Source organism: Stegodyphus dumicola, chromosome 1 (genome assembly GCF_044657685.1).
Source record: "Stegodyphus dumicola isolate Sdum_Otavi_A_Nest chromosome 1, ASM4465768v1".
Taxonomy (NCBI): Eukaryota; Metazoa; Arthropoda; class Arachnida; order Araneae; family Eresidae; genus Stegodyphus; species Stegodyphus dumicola.
The window spans coordinates 45,289,192-45,311,910 of NC_140768.1; the positions used below are offsets into that span (position 1 = coordinate 45,289,192).

The following is a 22,719-nucleotide window of genomic DNA, read 5'->3' on the forward strand; positions in this document are numbered from 1 at the left end:
CGTAATTCAGAATTCAATTGCTCTAGGTGCCTTTGTTTTTTTACAATACGAGGAACATACATACATTCATGCAAATTCTTCATTATTTATTTTTTTTAAAAAAAAAGGGCGATACTATTTGATGGCAATAATTTTGAAAAGTGAAACGGACATTTATAGTGAACCAACGCAAAACTCCGTTTCGAGAATAACACCCTTCTGGACTAACGTCCCTTTGGGCTAATAAAATTTCTATATCAAAGGCGGTATTTCTATGTCTCTTGGTACACACATTAAAGCCTAACATGTGTACTATTAAGAAATAACCCTAAAAGCTAAAGCTAAAACATAACGTTTCGCCGAGATAAAATGTGTATAAAACCTCAGAGATTTGTCAGTTTTCTTCTACACTATGCTAAAGTTGAAAACTTTCAACTCTTGCTCAAGAAATCTTGTGTCTTCTTTAATGGCATAATTAAGTGTTGTTACCAACTGTACTGCTACTCATTATAATACACACTATATTAGTAGCCTTAGTGAAAGAAACATTGAAGTTCTGTTTATTTTGCTTGTGATGGTTATGCCAATGTGGGATCATGCGAATTGTCCTTTAAAGAACTTGCCTATACGCAATCTTAAGCATCTCTTCCGTTTCCACTGATAACCATATGCTCTGGATGCATAATCTCTGTCTCAGTATTCTCGCTATGTGGTATGTTACACATGCGAAGTTTGAATAACGACAGCGAAAAACTGCCAGTTGCCATGTTGCCGAATACCATCCTTTAACCCTAAATGGTGTCCTTTGCGGACATACGTTCTCTTATGGCAAATTTGTTTAAGCATCGCTTATATCTTTTGAATTTTGCTCAAAAGTTTCGAATCATTTTATATGTACATACAATCTATCTTTGAAATCTACGGTTTGGTTATACAAGGATAATTAGTAACAAGTGGCCATCTTAAATGTCTTTCTTTTGACAGTGGCAGAAAATGCCACCACCCCACTTGTAAAAAATGCTGTGACCATCCAGTTTCACCGGATCAAATTCTGAGCTGCATCGGACTTTCTAAGCGGGACTTAACATTCGATCTCCTTATTATTATAGATTTTTTGGCGGTCAACAACGAGGTCAGATCTTTCGAGGATAAGCAACAACAATAGGATAATTAGTTCATTATTAATGGCTTTGCTTAGAAGATGAATTGCTGTCTGTCTTTATGTCATTAACGGTTTGTAAATTTACTTCACAGATGATTCTCACATCTGTTTATCTCTGCTAGTATTTTCATCAGACTTAAATTAGAAAATTAGTTTTGCAATAAAACCCACGAGAATTTTCAGGACATTTAGCGGTTTTTGGTATCGGATTTTCTATGACCTAACATAACGGCTTTCTCAATTCGTGGAAGTTCTGTGCTATTGATTAATACCCATGGTAACGAAAATAAATTGAAATCAACAAGTAAAATAACTTAAAGTGTGTTTTTAAAAGTTTTATTCAATCTTTAAACATTAGTAATATCGTAGAATGCAAGTAATATAGTAGAATGCAAAGTCAAGTAATATAGAATACAAAGCATTGTGTAGGTAATAGCTCGATTTCCCTATTTCCTAATTAAATTACCTCTTCAAAATTGAAATTATTTTATATTTCTAGATGCCAACACTTATTAGATACCCGCAGTATCTTTTAAGTCGTTTTAAAATGTCTAAGCAGTTATAAATATAATTATTATTAACTAGTTCAAAAACAATAATCCATAAAAAAGTCATTATATTCAACAAACATTTTAAATCACATTTCTAAATATTAAATCCATATAATTACTGAATATTTATCACGTTTCAGAACCTCAGATACCAAAACATCATCAACGGCTGCTGGAAAATTGCTTCACATTATCGAGCAAATGCACGAGTTGCGAAAAAACGAATATTCTTCACGTTATTTATAAGAGAAGTTTAGCATTCTATTGATCTTCGAACCTAAAAGCCTTTACCTGTTATCGCTCAATTGGGCACTCTTATCACTAATCAATTGTTTACCTTTAAACGTCCGTAAGACTCAATTTGCTTCGTCAAGCGTTGAATCGGTAAATATCTCATCACAACAATAACCTCTGTATCGCTCCGCCGCCGCGGAGTAAAGTAGTCCATCGCGGTTTTACTCGTTAATCCAATCAGCTCACGAGGACATTTTCCGAGACTGATATTTGATTAACCGAACCGAGAAAATCGAATTAAATCGAAGCAGGATGAAGGGGTGGTCCATTATATTTAGGCAAGTTAGAAAATGTATGAATATTCATGAGTCGGCGTGTTCGGAGTGCTTCTTTATTTTAAAACCAAATTTAAGCCTTCCCTTTCAAAATTTAAATTTAAAATCTGGTTGTAAATTAGTCTAATAATTTATTAGAGTTCGTTAAATGATCAAGGCTTCCTGTTAGGCTGGCCTTAATAAGCAACTCTTAAATATATCTAGATAGTTTATTCTGGAATAATTTTAAATAATTCTCTTGATTATCAAGTGCGGTACGTTCTATTCTACTCTGATCTGATTGACGCTTTTATATAAACGGAATTTCTGTATTCATTTATTAAGATTCCTTGAACAGGTTTGTATGCTTGCAATAAATTCTTTCCAAGGACTTTCATGCCATTAAGCCTTATTTATAATATTACCAGTAGATGGTGCTTCCAGTCGAAGGAAATGCTAACTATTGAATAGTGAAAGAATTATTGACAATAATTTGATTTCTTTATTCATTTATTAAGAGTCCTTGAACAGGTTTATAATAAATTCGTTTCCAAAGTCTTTCATGCCATTAACGGTATTTATAAAATGCCAATAGATGGCGCTTCTAGCCGAAGGAAATTCTAATTACTGAACAGTGAAAGAATGATTGACAATCATGTGATTGTATTTGATTTCTTTATTTATTTATTAAGATTCCTTGAACAGGTTAATAATAAATTCGTTGAATGAGTGACAATAATGTGATTGTATTTGATTTCTTTATTCATTTATTAAAATTCCTTGAACAGGTTAATAATAAATTCGTTTCCAAAGTCTTTCATGCCATTAACAGTATTTATAATATCGCCAATAGATGGCGCTTCTAGCCGAAGGAAATTCTAATTACTGAACAGTGAAAGAATGATTGACAATAATTTGATTGTTGTAGTGTTGATCATCCACATCAAAACCCGACCGTTATCGGCCTTCCTCACCAGGGACACAAATTTCCCTACTTAATCAGTCTTATCATGCAACATTATCTTTTCTGTATATATTGTACATACTTTCGTATTGCAACTTGAATTCTTTTTGTATTTTGTATTTGTATATGCTCCCCCTTATTGTATTTTATTTTGTATTTATTTTATGTAATAAAATTGTATTTGCAAATTTATCATATTTTCTCAACATACCTATCATGAACAACATAAACTCTGACACTCCACATCTTGCTGCCTCTCCTAGTCTTGGGCTTTAAGTTCGATACTCTGCTTGTGGCGTCCAGTGGTCACCCCCCTTTTTCTCCCAATTCTGATACCTCCTATCACTCGGTCCAGACACTGATATGTCATGTGCCCCTCGGGCATACTTGTCATGAGCCGGACACGTTGCATCTAATGCAATATTTCGGCATAATTAGTAATGAATGAATGAATGAAAACGATCATCCACTGTAAAATTATCAATTTTCTGCTATAAAATTATCAGGAATCTCACCTCATCAACTAATTGAAATGAACAATTATCAACTGATTGAAATGAACAATTGTTCCCTAAACAGAAAAATTAAAACATCATTTCAGACGTCAAATTAAGACTGAGAGATGAAATTATTTATTATTGCTTTTAAATACAGGCTTCTGTATTAACAATGCAAAAGTTATATTTTGTTTATTATGTTATTTCTGGGAAAACTTAGATAAATTTACTGGATACCGCTAAGTAAAAATTATGTATTGGTGAAAATTGAGTAATGTTTCACAAGCCAGACTTGTAACTCTTTCATTTCAATTCAGATTTAAAAATAAAATAAGGCTGCTCATTATTGCTCCTGTAAATTCAAGGATTCTTTTTCAATGATTTTATAAACAGGCTTGTTATTAGAGTTTTGCTTTCTTTGATCTCTCCAGAAATAAATAATAACAGATATATATATAACAAACACTTAGCTCTTCAAAATTATTTTGCAGTACTGTATATATTCAGGCGATAAGAAATCTGGTCTGTGAGTAAGTGCCGTAACGATTACAGCAATCGGACTTAAAGAAAAAAATTCAGCAACATTACTTATTGCTAGATATAGCCTTTTGTTCTTACAAAATTCAATTCGATGACTGAAAATTTCTATCTTTTGTACATTCTGAGCGCGAATATCGTTGAAAATTAAATATATATTGAACAGAGTGCCTTGAATTATAAACTTCAGAGACAAGCCTTCTATGAAAGAAAATTAGATCTCGTGATGCTATCGAAAATCACATTTAAGGAAGAAATACAGGAGATTCCTTGTTTTTTTTAGAAGTAAGTGGATTTATTTGATTGACAGTAGTTCGTGATCCGCCAACAATAGCAATGACATTGTACTTATTTTTTTTTAAATCAAAAGAAATAACTCTTTTTTTTTTCCTTAACTGAAGTATAAAGAATGTAAGTAACTCGTAATATTTCAGATAGTACATGTAGGAACAGACCAATATTTCTAATTAAAAATCTATTTTAGAATAGTTGAATTAAAAAAATGAAGAATAAACGTTAGTTAAATTGGCTTATTCGGTTATTTTTTGCTTAAAACGTCAACAACAAATAAAAGGTTGATGATAAAAAAAGACACCTCACCCCCCAAAAAAAATAATAGGAATTATTAGTTATGGGGTCAGTATGGGATATATATCGTAATACTCTGCTTGTTAAAATTAAAGGACAATGTAAAAAAACCAAAAATATCCTTACTGATAAAGTTTCACCCAATGTCCAATGGTGTAGTTATTTACGTTACTTACCTTATAATGTTCCTAACTGCTTCGTCTATGCTGAACGTAGAGGAACCTATTGAAATGTGTAGCGACTTATCGCTGCGTTCAAGTATGTAAAGACAAAGTCAGCAAAGTGTTAAAATACACTTTTATTCATTCAAAGAAATAATAACAGTTAGCCTTCTCGGGCTTACAGGAAAGCCTCCACTTCGGCTTTAAAGCAAGATAAGAAAGGAAAAATCTAATCTAATACTGAACTAAACGGACTTAGCCGACGGAAGACACAATTACCTAACGTAGTTGGCCCTTGTTTAAATTAGTAGACGATTATAAACAGGTATGTACATACAATACGGCCGAGCGTAGTTGGCTTAATAACGAAGTAACCTGACAGCAAACACGCGCCATGAAGGATTCCTAAGCTCTTCTACTGAAGTGAGCTGAACTTTCCTTAAATACTCCTTCTACCTCATTTAACATGCAGTGCCATACTAAAACCTCATTCTGGTAGGGAGTTGTAAGTGGGAAACAAGAATTCAAAGGAAGTGGTTTCAAAAGCGCGAAATGTGCACATTAGACCACTCACATTTGCACAATGGACGCATTTTGGAATTCGGATTAATCTAGTTAAAATTAATATGGTTAACGATAATGATTAATATTCATTAGTTATGTATGAAAGACACCACTTATGTGAAGTGCAAATGGGGGGGTTAATTTGTAGACTCTCAAACATAATAAGACGTGGTCCAAAATGTGAATATTCCTCAAGGTATCATAACTTGGAGCGTTTCTTAAGCAATAAATCAGTTAATAGAAGCCTGTCCAAGGGCAATGACGAGCACCAATTGTATCCGAAGGCTGGTATTTGTCACCGTCAATTCAATGAAACCTGAAGCAACAGCAAGGGAGTTAGTTTTATACCTTCGTGTTCCCACAGAATCTCGAATCAACCGTTCTACTGCTGCACGAAGACTATGCAAAGTTGATTTTATGCGGGAAAACTAATGGCTTGTGATCCACACATATCTTTCAAAGCAGCTTATATTAGGTGGTATCGCCCTCATGCTCAATGCAACCAACAAGAATGAAGACATATACTGTTTGCTGACGAGTCCAGATATAACCTGAAATGTGATTCTAGACGTGTTAGGATCTGAAAGGATCTAGGAATATGTAATTTGCCTTTCGTTTGTTCATTGAATATCCCATTTCCACGGAAGCAGTTTAATGATTTGGCGTGGAATCATCAAACACTGACCCACCGAGCAATCTGTCTTTGATGGAGGTTTTATTAGCAGTCAGGGAAACGTAGAAGATGTCTTGGAGCCCCATGTTATTTAGGAATGCTAATCGCCGGGAGTTTTTACTAATGGATGACAGACTCGTCCTCGTCGATCATTTCTAATTTCAGAATACATGGAAACAGAAGATATTTATCGAATGAATTGGCGAGGATGATAAAGAGACTTGAGCCCGACTGAGCATTGTGGGATGCTCTAGGCTGGCAAACTCTGAATGATCTGAAAGATTTAAATCCATTGTTTGTAATACTCGCACCAAGACAATGTTGCAATTGGAGACATGTTCATTGCTCCAATGCAACCTCTGGAGACAGATTTCGTATCAGTGCCTTTGTCAGACGATGGGTTCATGTTTCATGACATTCGTGACTAAGTCAATGCTGTCCGCTTCAGCTTTGTTAGCTAAACAAGATTCAGCAATCAGTGTTTTCTCCAGGCTATAGAAGCATTTCTAGTAATATGACAAAGATGATGTTGTTCAAGATGATGCGCAACCAAGATTATGCTGGCCATAGGAGAGTTTGATTCAAATTTCTTTTATTGTTCTGATCTGACACCCGCTTGCTTTTCAGGAAAATTCATCCTACACGTAAAAGAAAATTGCGAAGGCAACGTTAACAAAAGGGTCCAGGAACAACTAAATAAGTCACATTTTTTTAAAGTACTTCCAGCTTTGGTTATGATTATTTTGAAAAGCATGCGAGGACTGGACTTTCGCAGGAAAAATTGTTAATCAGCTGTCTGAATTAAAACGAATTCTCTTTCTCTTTATGCATTATATTATAATGTTTATGCAGCACGAGTTTCTTGTTTCCGATTGGAATTTTTGCGTTATACTCAGCTGATTTACTGTTTTATTATTCAGTAAATTTTTGTCTTAAGAAAATTATGAAATAATTAATTTTTGTTCTGAAACAGCTTAAGTGCAGTGTGGAAAAATCGCATCTAACAATGCCCAGTATTTTTTGCGAAATTTGCGCTAAATGTTTCCATCTGCTGCATAAAATGTATGCATTAACATAAGATTTATTTCAAAGAAATCTTCTTTCGTAAATAAAAAAAAAAGTGAACGAAAAAAGAACTTAAAAAGAAAAGTAGAAAAAACATTAAAAAATTCCAAAGTATTGAAAAAGAAAATAAAATTTTCGAGGTAATATAAACTCTTCTTCTTCCAAAATTGTGGCTGGCATAAAAATTCGATGCGTTGTTCCACTCCCACTCTTCTAGAAGCAGCAGCAGACGAAAATAAAATTTAAATAATATTGGTTGTAGTGAATAAATCGGAAGAAAATAAACATAAACTTTAACGGTCAGAATTCAAAATAGAATGAGACCAAATAGGAAAAGGAAAAAATAACATTTTCCAGAAAATAGTATGGAAAATTTATTATTATTTTTTTTCCTCCAGTACATAGTGCAATGTTTCAGAGTTCATTCACACTTTCGTGCATTCTGTGATAAAATAAGCAAGCCTTTCAACTAAAGAAAAAGCATCTAAAATCATCACTTTCGCCCAAAGTACTCCAAAAAGATAGAACTCTATTTAAATGCAATGGGATGTTTGAGAATTCAGACTCAATGCAATTATCAGTGTGATCTCTTTGTATTTCCCTATGGCGTTTTATTGCATAGAAGTTTATGTAAATAAAAAAAAAAAAACTTTAAAAAATTTAATATGTAGGTTCTTTGATAAAATTTAAAATGCTGTTTATTTTATCTAAATAAAATAGACAATGAGATTATTACGTATTGTAAGCTTCCATTAAATTTTAGCTTTTCCTTTTCAACATAAATATCACAAACAATATGTGTTTTCATTTTTATTTTGAAACAGTTACATTTAAAGTCTTATTTTACTTTCCTTTCCTTTTGAATGCACTATTTTAATGTCTATTTCAGATTTGTATTTCTTATCTACCCTATTATTTATTCTAAAGAAATAATGCAACTATTAACCTCTTTGAAGGAAAAACTATTTTTAGCGAATTATCTCTAATGTTGTTTTGCTTACTATGTACAATCGAATTAAAGGCGTTAATACTATAAAAGATGGATTTATTATAATTATAAAGGTAATATAAAGATGAATTTGTCATGGTTCATTTTCGCTTGATGCTAATATAATAATCTCCGCAAAATATAATTACCGCATTTTCTCATTATTTACGAAAATTTAATAATTTTTTGAGATAATTAAGTTAATTAAAGATTTATTTAATCTTTAATTATTATTTAGTTTAATTATTATTTAGTTAGTTATTATTTAATTAACTTAATTATTTAGACATTAGGTATTTTTGAAGTAGGAAGCATAAAAAATGTACAGTGACTTCGCCGGGACTTGAACCAGGACCTCTCGAATAAGCGCCGAGTGTGCTACCGTTACACCACGAAGGCATGCAGAAAGGAGGGAGAAAATAACTTTTGTACTTCCCTTTTTAAAGGGCGACTGAGGGTCAGGGGACCCACTCGCCAAATCCTGGTGGGGACGAATCATGATTCACCACCTTTCAATTCTGGCGCCACTGTAGAATCATTAGGGTATTTTACAGGAGACGTGAAAATGATCAATATCCTCGCCGGGCCTCTAACCTTGGACCTCTCGAATACGCGCCGAGTGTGCTACCTGTTACACCACAAAGGCAGAAAAGAGGGAGAAAATACCTTATAAACTGAATTTATTTTATCGATTAGAAGATTGCACCAAATACTCTTACCACAAATGTCATCAAATTAAATACTAAAAGGGAGTTTCTCAATGCAGGCAAATGCATACCTTTTTACCTGCTCTCTGCTAGATGGGGGTAAGTATTTTAGCAGAGTGCCAGGAATGATCGAGTTTTGGATAGAACAGTGAACTTATCATTTATTATCATTTTTCATAATTTGGGAATTCTTATGCTAAACGCAGTTAATTTTATGATGAATTTTTATTACCTATAAATTTGCACATATCTGACATTAGAATTAAACGTATATATATTTTATGTATCTTCGAATTTGGTGACTATGAGTTAGCTCACGATTTCATAATTGCCGTAATCGATACCTGTTTAAAACACAGATAAATCTCAAAACCGTGGTACTTAAATGCTTTTTACCGCTTTTATATTAATGTTTGATTCATAAATTTTAAATCTGTACTCCATCTTTTTTTTTTATTATTTTAATTTAGCCCAAAGGGACATTAATCCCGGATGGGATATTAATCTGGAAACGGCATTTTGCATCAAAACACCTAAATGTGTTGTATCACTTTTCCGATTGTTGCCGCCAAATATTATCGCCCTGTATTACATTTAAAGAAATTAAATAATGAGGAATATGCATGAATATATGTATACTTCTCGCATTGTGGAAAAGTAACAGTACTTAGAGCCATCAAATTTTGCATAATATAATCCTTCACCCGAACATGGTCAGCTGGAAGACCGAATTTTGAATTTCGAATTTGTTTTATTATCTATTTCATATTCTGTAAAACTTCAACAAATTTTTCCTTAACAAACTCAGCGATTACAAAGCGACCAATAGCAATACTGTACATAAAAGAATTTTTTTTTAATCTACAGCGCACGAGACTGTGTATCGGAATTTCTAAAAATATGCTGTTTTTAAATATTTTGTTGTTTTACTGTTGAAGCGAATTTTATAAAGCGTTACTGGCGAGAACGGGATATTTAATAAACAAAATAATAAACACACAAAACGTTGTTAAAAAAAAAGACAAAAAAAAATTTTGTAAAGCCACCTTAGTTAGAAAACTGAACATTGATATAAAAAACTGAGAAAAGGCCGAAAAAGACAGAAAAATATATTCCAACACTTAACGCTGCATGGGGACTTATAAACGTATACTGCTATACTGCTGCTAAAATTTTTGCCATTTTGCTGTTGAATTGTGTAAGGCGTAAGTGCGAAGAGAATGCTTAATAATAAAGCTAAAAGGATAAAAAACAAAAAAACGAGTGAGCGCAACATCCGATTAATAGACTGCGAGCTCAGCGGGAGCGTAAAAAACATTAACAAACCCTTCTGGGCTCCCGTTAAATCTAAAACCTTTCAGACTTCTTTTAGTTATTTGCTTTTTTAAATGAGCTGCATGGCTATATATAAAAGCAAACAGTACAACGGGAATACAATATGGTAAAACAAGCTTAAAAAGTAGAACAAATATGCTTTAGAACTGAAAAATATTCTTTGTATTTGTATTCCAATTTGCTACTGAGCAGAGAGTAAAGCAATTCAACGTTACCGCTTTTTCAGGCACATTGCTAAACGCCCTCACACTTCAAACACCCTACCCCCTTCCTCTGTCCTTCCGGCTGTCATTAAAGTGCTCCTAAATTACCAGCATTTAAAACCCGTCACGAAAGAAATTAGCGAACGATTTCATCGTAGGGGGGGGAGATATTTCATTTTAAGTGTCTCCTGTGAAAATCGAAGAGGAGAATGTGTAGGGAGGGAGGGAGGGCGCTTGCCAATCTCCATGGAACAAAACACAACCGTGAAAAACCTAGCTTTAAAATCCATTGTCTAGAGTAACTTTATTAAATTGTAAGCGACGTTTGCTGAAGCAGAATAATAACAGGCTTGCCACAGTAATTCACCCCTGTTAATGGTTGGGAAGATGGCCCAAACGCGCTGGATCACACTTAATACCATTACAGGATATTTAGTGTCAGGAATTCGGCAAATTACGGACTCACGGTGGGTAATTTCGGGTTAGTTCTCGCTGCCCCGACCACACTCTTTTCCAGGTTTCTCCTGTTGTTGCCTAGGCAGACACATGTGGGGCTTTTATCGGTTTAATTACAGTGTTAGATGGAGCCTCTCTCATTCTCTCTCTCCCTCTACCTTTCTATGCATGTCTTAGCGCGCTTTGCCAATGACGACAACAAGATCGGTTAGCTGTCAAACTTTAATACGAAGTCCGCTACGGGAATTGTGGGAGTTGAGTATTAATGACGTCATTGGTGAATAGTGAATGAGAGCAGGAATGATTTTTAAAGGTGGAATGAGGGGTAAAGTTGGCGATAATGCAGACGCTGTGTTGCTAATTATCCGATGGGGGAATTCCTCAGAGGTACTTTTCGAGGCAAACTTCGAAAGAGTTTAAATGTTAATTTGGTAGACTGAATAGCGGTATCGAGCTGTAACTTTTCTAGAATAAACATTTACGTTGTGATTTACGACGAAAGTTAGTGTTATTGAACATCGTCGTTTTTGTGTGTTGAAGCAATCTAATCATGCAGCTCTTTTGTAATGAGCACAGAAAAGTGCCATGAGTCTCAAATGATAGGCTTTACAGCAGAAATGTATTCTTTAAAGAATCAAGTAGAGAATGTAGCTTTCTTTCCCCTACCGTCTGACCTAAATGTCGTTGGTCGTGAATTTTATCAGTTTAGAGTCATTCAAATAACTAACTTTTCTATATGTTAGTAAAATATTAGTCAATATTTATAAATATTTTAGAAACAAGTTTAATTTCATTTTAATAGTGTTGATAAGATTTAAAATGAGTTTGCTTATGTGTTGCTGAATAATAACCTCTCTTTAGAATTGCAAACGATATCGTATTTAAAACATATTTTGATCTTAAGAGCATTCTCGATTAGCTGATTATAAGTTGAATGTAATGTTTCTAAGCTAGAAATAATTTAAACTTAGATTACTGTTAATGTTAGGAAAATGCCGTATACATCTCATTAGCAATTTCATTGAAGAAGCAGTTTTATTCCATGAAAATTACTTGCGTCGGATTCTTAAAATGCGTGCATTTTTCTCTAAAATAAAAACCAGTCTGCAAAAATTCTTTAGAAACGTTTATGAGTCACAAAATCTTTACCGTTAAGTATTGTATTAAATAACACAAATTTACAAAATTATTCTCATACAGATGGTACTTTTCATACTGAGCAGCAGGAATATGTTATATATCTATCGACGTTTTGATGCTTTGTGACTGCGTAACATTATGACAAAGAAACAAGCAGCCGATAAAAAACCAAGCAAAAAAGAATTTTTAAAAGTATAAAAGGATTAGCTACATTACAAAGGATTTTGTTGCATTGTATAATTTTAACTACAGGGTCAGATAGCTCAGAAAATATTTAAATTGTTATAAAAATATTAAAATATCATTGCAATACCCATTGAACAACCAAAATAATCTGTAGACATCTATACTTTGAGCATACAATCGTCAGAGTGAGGTAGATAATACGTGGACAAGGTGGAAATGTTTCTGTTTAGCTGCAACCGAAGTTACTAAAGCATCATGTCACTTTTTCCCATTCGAGAACCTACAGTTAGTGATTTTTCTTACTTAATGCGCCTACAAGGCATTAGTTTATTGAACTGGACACGTCGCTAACTTAGCGATGATGTGTTCCATTCAATTCGATTGAGGCATTATTTTGTCTACTGCATTTGCGTGTAATCTAGAGGGCCACTGATTTAAGCGCTTTCATAAAGGCTAAATGACGATGTCCCGGAAGCTGCAAAAGAGTATCTCCGAAACAGGAGTGCCTGCGAGCTGCCGTTATTAGTATCTATGAAAAGTGAAGGAAGGACACTGAGGCTTTGAACGTCCAGCCTGATCAACAAATCCGGAAGTAAAATTGTCCCACTTGGTTCAAGTGAACAAGCGACTGCTAGTGACTCAACTGATAGCTGAATACAATAGATTCAAAATTTCAAGTGCATCTGAGTACATAGTTTATTGGATGCTATGGATTCTGCAAGCAACGTCTCTTTCATGTGCCAATATCGTGAAAGTTTATGACTATGTAATGAGTCCATGATAGACAATGCAAATAAACTACAATGCAAAGCTGAAGAAATGCTAGACTGTGGACAATTACAAGCTGTTAAACTTAAGGCAAATGACAGTTACATTTTACTAGCTAATCAGTAGATAATCTAACTACAGAATTCAAATTCAATCTCTCCCTTTCCAATTGGCTAGAAATTCGTAGTAATTAGTAGCTGTGTTAGAAGAATCCCAAAGGAACGAGCGATTCTCTGACGCAGGAAAAAAGATGTAGCTACATATAAGTTAAAATTCACTGCTATTTAAACTTCACACTCGCCTAACCAAAATATATTTTTGTACTCAACTTCTAGACTGGCTGACTGATGTAGCCATTGATAGATGAAAATAGGAATACATAAGAAAAAAAAATGAACTTATAAGGTATTTCTCCAACCTTCCTAGCGTGGTGTAGTGGTTCTGCACACTGGGCTGGTATTCCAGAGGTCCGTGGTTCGATTCCCGGCGAAAGCGATTGCTGTTTTTTCATTTTGCCTGCTTCCAAAAATACCTAATGTCTCTGCAGTGATGCCCGAACTAAAAGGGTGTTGGATGAGGATACTCCACACCCAGGATTTGGCGACTGGGTCCCCTAAAAACCCCAGTCGCCCTTTAAAAGGGGGAATATGTAAGGTGAGTGAGTGAGTGAGCGCCACCAAGGAAGACCACTGACCTGGCCTTAGCCTCACAGTGTGTTTTCTTCCTGGCAGAAACCATCTACTCTCTGCTCCATCCTACTCCGGGAACGCAGCCGAATAGACGGCTAAGAGCCTCATAAAGTCTACATATAAGCTTGGATGTTGTTGTACGGGGAAAGAGTATCCTGTTAGGAACTACTTAAAATTAAGCAAAGAAGCAATCAAAAGACTGTTAAGAATCGCTGTTAGAATAGACAGAAACTTGTGTTAGATAAAGATAGGAGGACTTTGCCTGAAAAATTAACTGCCGTGGATTTTCTGGACTTGCTAAATGTCTACATGCGGGTGCTTATCCTGACACAACTGTCATATCTTTATGGGGCTTCTGTGAAATCGTTGGTCATGCATGGAGGAAAGTTGTAACCTATTAAATTATTGCACATAGTAAACTTAAAAATAAATAAATAAAAAATAAAAAAATAATAAAGAGAGAGATTAAAAGATGATTAAAAAAATCCTAGCGCCCAAACATAATTTAACGCAATTTATTTTCCATGTGCCTGACTCTTATGTAAGAACATTTAAAAGAATGGGTACCTGTTATCACTAAGATAACAAATTCCTGCATAATTTAGTTCTTTGCGCATACTTAAACTGTAGTTGTTTTACAAATTGAACCATTCACCTACATTTTCTTTCGTAGTACTTGCAGACAGGATAATACATACATAAGTACAAAACTGAATATTAAAGTGAAAAACTAACATGATACTGAGTACAGAAATACAGAAAGCTGATCCCTAATGCTTGCATACATAACACTTAAAAATGCATACATAATACATGAAAACTAAAAATAAAACTGATAAGCATAATACATAAAACTGTTCTCTCACCTTCCTAGCGTGCCTTCGTGGTTCTGCACACAAGGCCGGTATTCCAGAGGTCCGTGGTTCGATTCCCGGCGAAGGCGCATGCTCATTTTTCATGTTACCTGCTTCCAAAAATACCTAATGTCTCTACAAACTATTAGGGAATTAATATTATTATCACAGGATATAAAGTCTTAAAAAGTGTATTAAAGGATGCTATATCATGTAATCATTTGGTCAACGAGAGTTCAGTGATTCATCCGAGAATTACCGATCTTACGTCGCCTAATCGCCAAACAAAATATTGATTCGTTGACAGTCTGATACATTTTGTTGTTGAAGTCACTCGAAGAACAAGTACTTAACTGAATTGTTGGGGGATCTGTGTGTAAGTTATGTGTATGACTATTTTAAAGTTTCTTTTCACTTTCCTTATATGTACACATGCATTTAAAAATTGATTCTAGTCTTGTTGATGAATATGTTAACCCACATAAACTCGCTTATGTTTAAAATAAAATTGCAAACACTGCATTTTTCAAAAAATTGGCATGTGTTCAAAATCGGGCAACAAAGCAACCATTATCCACTCAAATCGAAGTCTATAAACATTGAAAACCCGCAGCTTTACACTCCTTTAGCATGAGGAAGGAGGGGGGGGTTGGAAATAACAATTCTATTGAAAGATATCAAAACGCAACATATCGAGGTGCTTGGAAATATGACATAACGCAGTCAAAATCTAGTTTCACCGCGTGTGTAATGATGCTTAAAGCGTATCATTCGTATCTGGAGGCAATCATCATTTTCTGATGCCACTCATAACTCCGATCCTGGTGTGGAAATGGGTTTGCTTGTCAACATTCCACCTTCCGGAAAGTGGCCGGGTGGATTTTTGTAGTCTTTTCCTACCCAACCTGTCAAACCCAAATGTTATGCAATGTATTTTATCTTTCATCGTACTTCTTTGCTGAAAATGTAGGCAGTGTTTCATGCGCCGTTTTTGTTTTTGTTTTTCTCTACCAGAGTTTTCATAAAAATTTTATTGTTTTGAAGGCGGTTCTGTTCCGTTTTTCTCTAAACGGAATTTTGAGTTGTTTGCAGAATGTAGATTTGTATTTTTTTTTTAATATTAAAACACACCAGAAGAAAAGAGAATCCATTATATGTGGTTTTGTGCTTTTCTTGCCATTTGTAAATACACGATCATGTCAACTGTGCACGCAAACTTTTCTATAAACAGTTAAATAAATTCAATTGTTATGAACAAGTTCTAAAACTCTTTCATTTTATTTAAATCAAACTAGAAGAGAGCTCGTTAATATAAAATTTAAAATTAGGCTTAAAAGCAACCTTAGTTTCATGTAGGTTTTGAATAAAAGTCTATCGATTCCGAAACCAGGCGCTGGTGCCTCTGCTTCAGGAGCAAACACGCAAAAACATTTTCGTTAAAAAATCTAAACCGAACTGAGGGTATTTTTTGCCTGATTTTTAATTATTTAATTTGTTCAATGTATTAATATTTCGTTATATTCGTAAATCTGATGAATAAATGTAGCTGTTAGGCATTGAAATACTTTTTACAATAAAAGTTTGTGAAGTCCCTTTATATTAATCAACCACTTATTTTATGATTTAGACCTTTACTGTCACTTCTTCCTTCCGTTTCCTCGCCAAATTGCACGTTAGTTCCCATGTATTTAAAGATGATATTTTTAGATTGTAAGACAGCGCGTGTTCTGCTTCTCTAGGCCACGTTACTAAGTGTTGCTGCTAACTCAGTCGAGTTGTAGTTTTCGGGCTTGGATTATAATTGCCGAAAGTTGGATATCAACGCCAGTTAGGATCAACGACGGTTTGCGAGCCAACTTCAAGTTAAATTGTAATATATAGTCTTAGCTTATATTAGCTTATTTGAAATTTGAACTTGCTGTTATTTAAGTTATCTTGCTATAAGTGCTAGCTGAGTTGTAAGGACTAGATGTGCCATCTGTTGTTATTTAGTTTTAAATAAAGGTTTTTACACCCTTCTCAAGGTTCATTTGTTATTTTAGACTAAGCGATAACTCTATATGTCTCTCTAGAGTTTGGTTATAATTCATAATAGCAAAAAGAACTGAACTTTATAAATTTAATAGGCGTTAATTTAGCATGCACTTCTAATCTTAATTTTATTACAAAGAATCCCATAACTTATCAGTTGATTTAAAAGTCAATAAAAGAAAATTCTTTTATTGAAAACTGCAATATATAGCATAGTTTTCCTGTAAAATATGAATGGTATTATTTCCCCCCCCCCGAAAAAAATATTATACGTAAGTATTAATTAGCATAAAATTTTTTCCTTAGATATAAATATTTATTTTACAGCCCGCAATATGTTATACTGCTGTAAAGCAATACATTATTATAGTCTGAAAAATAAATGAAGTAAATATTTTGCATTAGTCGGATTGGCAACAACCATTTCTTTTCTTTTCTTTCACGTCTTGAAGAAGGTGTAAGCAAAATGATATAAGAACCAAGGCTTTAAAACAATGTCACATAACTGAAGAAAAACATATGAAACTGAGTAACTTAATACCACATTATTCATAATTTCCATTTTTAATGCTATTATTAAATATTTATCTTCCTTTCGTTGCACAGTAAAATATTTTGTAACTCATAGTTATGAATCTTACTGTAGTAACAACCAAGTATCATTTTAAATTACTGTATGTAACTTCGTGTAACAAATTTAAATACGTTACACCGCTTGCTCTGTTGGAAATAGTTAATAACATCATTAAACTTTGCATTAACAACTTTACTAACTAGAACGAAATTATGGTCACCTAAATACTTTGTTTCTGTCGTAAAGAAACATTTATCAGCTTTGGAGATTTTTTTATTAAAGGAAGGTGTAAATAATTCAGGAATAATGTTTTTACTTTTCCGATTTTAAATTTCCCTTTTTTAACATACTTACATTTCCTCACCAGAAATGACTTTCAGTGAGTCGTCCAAATTACCTTCCAATCGTATTTCACTGGGTTACGATAATTCCCGCCTAAAGTCATAAAAAAGGGAGGACTCTGCCTTTTCTTTTTTCAGCAATATGTAAAATGGTTTGGAACTTTAGTGCATTTTGAGTTTGAAAAGATATATTCGCTGAATTGATCGCCGAATATCAATCATTTTGCTTTCTTTATGTGTTGCAATTTACTGTCCTTATGAATAATGATAATAATTTTTTTAAAAAAGTATGAAAGCTTTTAGCTGTTATATTACGCCCAAAGGGAGATATATTTCATTTACATACACATACACGTTTCAAGAGCATTTGGGATAATGTCCGTTTGGACTGCAAATATTTAAAAGCAGTATATCTTAAGAATTTCCGATAGACAGTGTCAAGCGCTGGAGATAAAGGATTCCCCCTTCCCGTTAAGTGCTTGTTTTGAAATCGTTGAGTTTATTAATAGCAAAATTCGTAAAATTTTATAAAATATGAAATAGACAATAAAACAAACTCGAAATTCAAAGTTTGCGCTTCCTCGTGTCCCTGTTCAGGTTCATGTTGTTCAAAATTTGATGACTCTAAGTACCGTTGTTTTTTCACAATGCGAAAAAAATACATACAGTCATACAGATTTTTCATTATTTGATTTTTTAAGTATTAATACAGGACGATAATATTTGATGGCAACAGTCTGAAAAGCGATATAACGCATTTAAGAGATTCAACGCTAAATGTTGCTTCCAGACTACTAACCTTTTTTGGGCTAACGCCGCTTTGGGCTAAAAATCAGACGAAATTTTACTTTGGAAAACTTATATGAAGTTCAGATAAATGTTTTGTTAGGTATTTAAAGCATTGTATTATGTTTTATTCTTAAGCAAGTTTTAAAAACATTTTACAAATCTTAAATATTAAGTTAGATTCCCTATGATTCTTTATAGTATAACTAACTTTCTTGTGTTAAGAAGAAAACGAAAAAGATTTCGAAAAGCTGGAAGCATTCACTAAAATTTAATTTCGTTGATGTTGAATAAAAATATTTAAAAGGTTTCGTTCTTAATATACTAAAAAACTGATAGACGAAATGCACCAAAGTTTTTAGAGAAATAATAAATATTTTGTTATCAGAAAAGACACAATGTGTTAGTTTTGTTTGGCTTTTCTGTTTCGGTTTTCAAACGCAAAACTATCAATTTATTTCACCCAACTTTAGTTAAAGCTGTCAATGAACTTGCTGTCTAAAATCTGCTATTTATCTGAAATCTATGGTTGTGAATTGTTTTCAGGACGAAAAGAATTAAATGAGGTTAATCCAATTCTAAATAAGAAATGAGTGATTTAAATATGCATTAATTTCATTATAATTTTTACAATTATTCTATTGAAAACTTATTAATTTATTTCCTTCATTTTTTCATGATTATTGCATTTAACAAAATGGTATTTTTGGATGGTTTTGTTAATATTTTAAGGACTGTCTGGCATAAATGAATTGCTTTCGTGGAGAATTTTATCAGGAAAATTAGCTGTTATTTACATTACGTGTGTAGAAACCCCCAAATAACAGGGAATTAAACTCGGGTTGAATTTTTGTCATATTATTTGTTCTCTTATTCTCTACGTTCCGGAAAGGGGGATTAGAATGACAGCAAATGTTTGATATGATAAAAATTAGGCAAGAATTTTCGAATGTCTTCCGATCTATTTTTTCTTGTTAGTATTCCTGGAGTCGACAATGTCTGGCATAGTCATAAACATGTTGTTTTATAACGAGTACATCTGGAATTTATTCTCATTTTTTTATTCAAAAACATGTTTATGCTGACTACTATATCTAAAGAACTCGCTTCTCTAAAAAAATAAAACTTTCCGAAAGTACTTCTCACATTTTAAACCGAAACATAAAGTTTATATATCCAAATTATTTCCACATGAGCGTTGTTAAAAAACTCTATTTCTTTTTCCCGGACGCGACTAGGAATATTTCACCTTTGAAACACTGTGCGGTTTGAAAATGAAAAATAAAGAAAAAAAATAATATATTTTTTTAAAAACTGATAGAAGGAGTTAAAGAGATAGATAGATAGATATTTTGTGAATGCAACACTGACTTGTAAAGTATCATCGGCGTATCGTGAACCTCATTATATATTTGATAGTATGAATCGAGAAAAAGGGAAAAAAGTACTATTTTCCTGGTTGAAATGAAAATGGAGATGCGGTATAAGTGACTAAGGAAGGGAGAAGATAGTTTTATAGCTTTTTGGAAATGATTTCCAATTTTGTAACCGAGTGATATTTGGGCATGCTTTAATACTTTTTTTTTGCTGCGCTTCGAGCATCAATATGATGCTCATAAAAGTGTTTTCTGGCTAATCATGCGTAGAGTAGATAGAAATGTTTCTTGATTAAGAGCGAGGGAGAAAGGAAGAGTTATTTTTCTGTTAGAGTTTTGCGAAGCCATTTTATTTTCATTATTGGAGTATTCAGCGAAAGATTTGAAACTTTTCTTGATTTTCTGGGGGGTGTTTAAAATAAAATTCGCTTCCTAACGTCGTCTTGGTGTGATTATTTTGTATTTATTCGCGAAAAATGTAGAAATTTTGTTTTTGTGTAATACTTTTATTTGAAATGAAAGCATGTTAATAAACATAAAACAATATTTTTAAAAATGTCAAATTCTCATTATTCACTGGTGAGAAATATTATATCTTCTAATCGCTTTTCAGAAGTGCAAAATTTTTAAAAGAATTATTTTTAATATTTCATAATATCGTATGTTCAGTTTTTGATTTTTTAAATTTTCATTTCTAAGTTAAAAAGGGAACGCAAAATGCGGAAGTACTGCTTTTAAATGCATAATGATATATTTATTTTAAACTATCACGTATCTACTTTAATTATCAAAACACTTACAACAAGGGGGAATTTAAATCAGCTTAATATTTTACGAAAGATCTCTTTATCGCAAGCGGAAGTCATATAAATTTAATATCGGTTGTTAACTATTCGGTATACAAATAATTCATCATAATTCTCTGACGTGTACATCGATCAGCTAAAACATTAATATCGCCTTCCTAATATGATGTAGATCTTCCTCGACCAAAACAAAAAAGTCCTTATTCGACAGGGAAAGATTCGACCATGATATTTATGAGTATGTCGGGATTTTGGTGCTACGTCAGACATTCCCTCATTTCTGTATCAGTTGTGTTCCCAAGATTCTGAATCTCGTACTGCAAATACTAGATTGGATTAATATCCATCGAATTTACAGTCCATGGCAATAAAGGGAATTCATTATCATGTGCTTGGATTCATTCTTAACCTACTTTGCAATATGAGGCGAATCAGTATCTTCCTAATGTATGTCATCTTTGCCGAATGTCATCTTCGACACTTTTTGTGGATGTTGGTGTTTAACGTCATTCACCCATAAAGAAGTATCGCCGAGGTCATCAGATCTTTCCATATTCCAAAGTATGCCTCGCAGTATATATAGGCACGAAGCAATTTATGGTTTAGATGTTGTAAACGAGATCATCCGTCGTTACAATGCCAACAATGCGACTGTATCCTTTTCTTATTGTCATCAACGGTCCGAAGGCCTGTTCCAAACAATTACGGTGATAAACGATTTTGAACATACAGAAGAACTGTAAACAAGTTGTGGTTGCAGACATCTACAACCATGCCCAAGAACTCTGAATTATGTAATCCGACAACTTGGTGTAAATCCACGATGGGCATTGTAGGTAGTAACGTCAAGTATAGTATTTTCTGTAATTATTGCATTAAAGTTTGACGAAGATATTATATCGGTTATATTCAATTTAAAATCATAAAAACATAGTACATAAAAGTCAAAGTCATGCCCTTTCGTGGTAACGCAGTTATGCAATTGAAGGTATGCTTAAAATACATCTAACTGTCTTTGCTGTCTTCCATCTGTCCACCGTCATACTTTTCAAGTTAAATACTAATCATGCACAAATTAATAGGACCAATCAACTGTCTAGAACAACCTTCTTAACAGTTTTACCCCTAAATGCACATTTCCGCTAATTATTAGATGACAGAAACTAATCTTTTATCTTCATCATCATCCAGAATAGCAGCTAAAGCTAGTTTTTCTGTATATACCAGTTCTTTAAATGCGTAATACTTATACTAATTAATGAGTAATACTTATAATAATTAATGAGTTAATATATGAGTTCTACCACAATGCTAGTTCTCCAACATCGTTTTTCTCACATTTTACTCTTGCCGGGGGGGGAGGATTATAATAGACTTTTAAGCGGATTGAAATGGACGAAACTAACAATGGGACTTTATAACAACATTAATGCACGTAGACCCTTAATTTTCACATAGTTTATTACATAAAATGGTGTTAAGGAACTCCCACATCCTGCTTATTGACGTTATGGAACCACTATGATTTTTATCTCCTTCCATCGCTGAAAGAAATTGGAAAGATTGCCGATTTATGTTAAAAAAATTACGTAAAGCAGTATCGAAAGAAGCATTATAAATGATCCAAAAGACGCAGTGCTTTCAAAAGCTTTACGAGCGTTCGTAAAAAATTCATCATCACACATAGGATTAATTCGAAGATGGCTGGGTGTTATTATTTTTAACTATTCGCGATGGAGTACTATATGCAAAATCCCCAAACATCTCTACTCTACTTCTTTTTAAATTGGATAAACAGTTGTTGCTAATTTATGTTAATCCGTTGGTTTTTCTTAGTTCACATTCTTTTTGTATGGTTAGTTAATATATGAGTTCAGTGCATTTTCGCATTTCTTTCTTTCTTTTTTTTTTTTTTTTTTTTTTTTTGGTGTGTGTGTGTGTGTGTGTGTTTTCTTTACATTGCTGCCATCAAGGTAATTAGCGATTATTTGCCTTTTTTAAATTATTTTTTCACTATTAAGTGACTTTAGTAAATGTATTCAAAAGCTGGAAGATAAACTGTTCGATATTTTGAAGCATTTTACGGATTCTCACTTGTTAATTTCCGAGCGAAGTGTAAGCAGATTAGTCAGACAATTGAGAGTGCGAACAAAGTAAACGTGAACGAAAATGTTACTCTTCAATGTAAAC

General features: G+C 33.3%; 1 protein-coding gene across 4 annotated transcripts in view; it reads left to right on the top strand.

Moving 5' to 3' along the window:
- Window positions 1–22,719, top strand: part of LOC118188260 (irregular chiasm C-roughest protein-like) — an 824,083-nt gene that overhangs the window by 513,015 nt on the left and 288,349 nt on the right. The gene's annotated exons all lie outside the window — the stretch shown is intronic.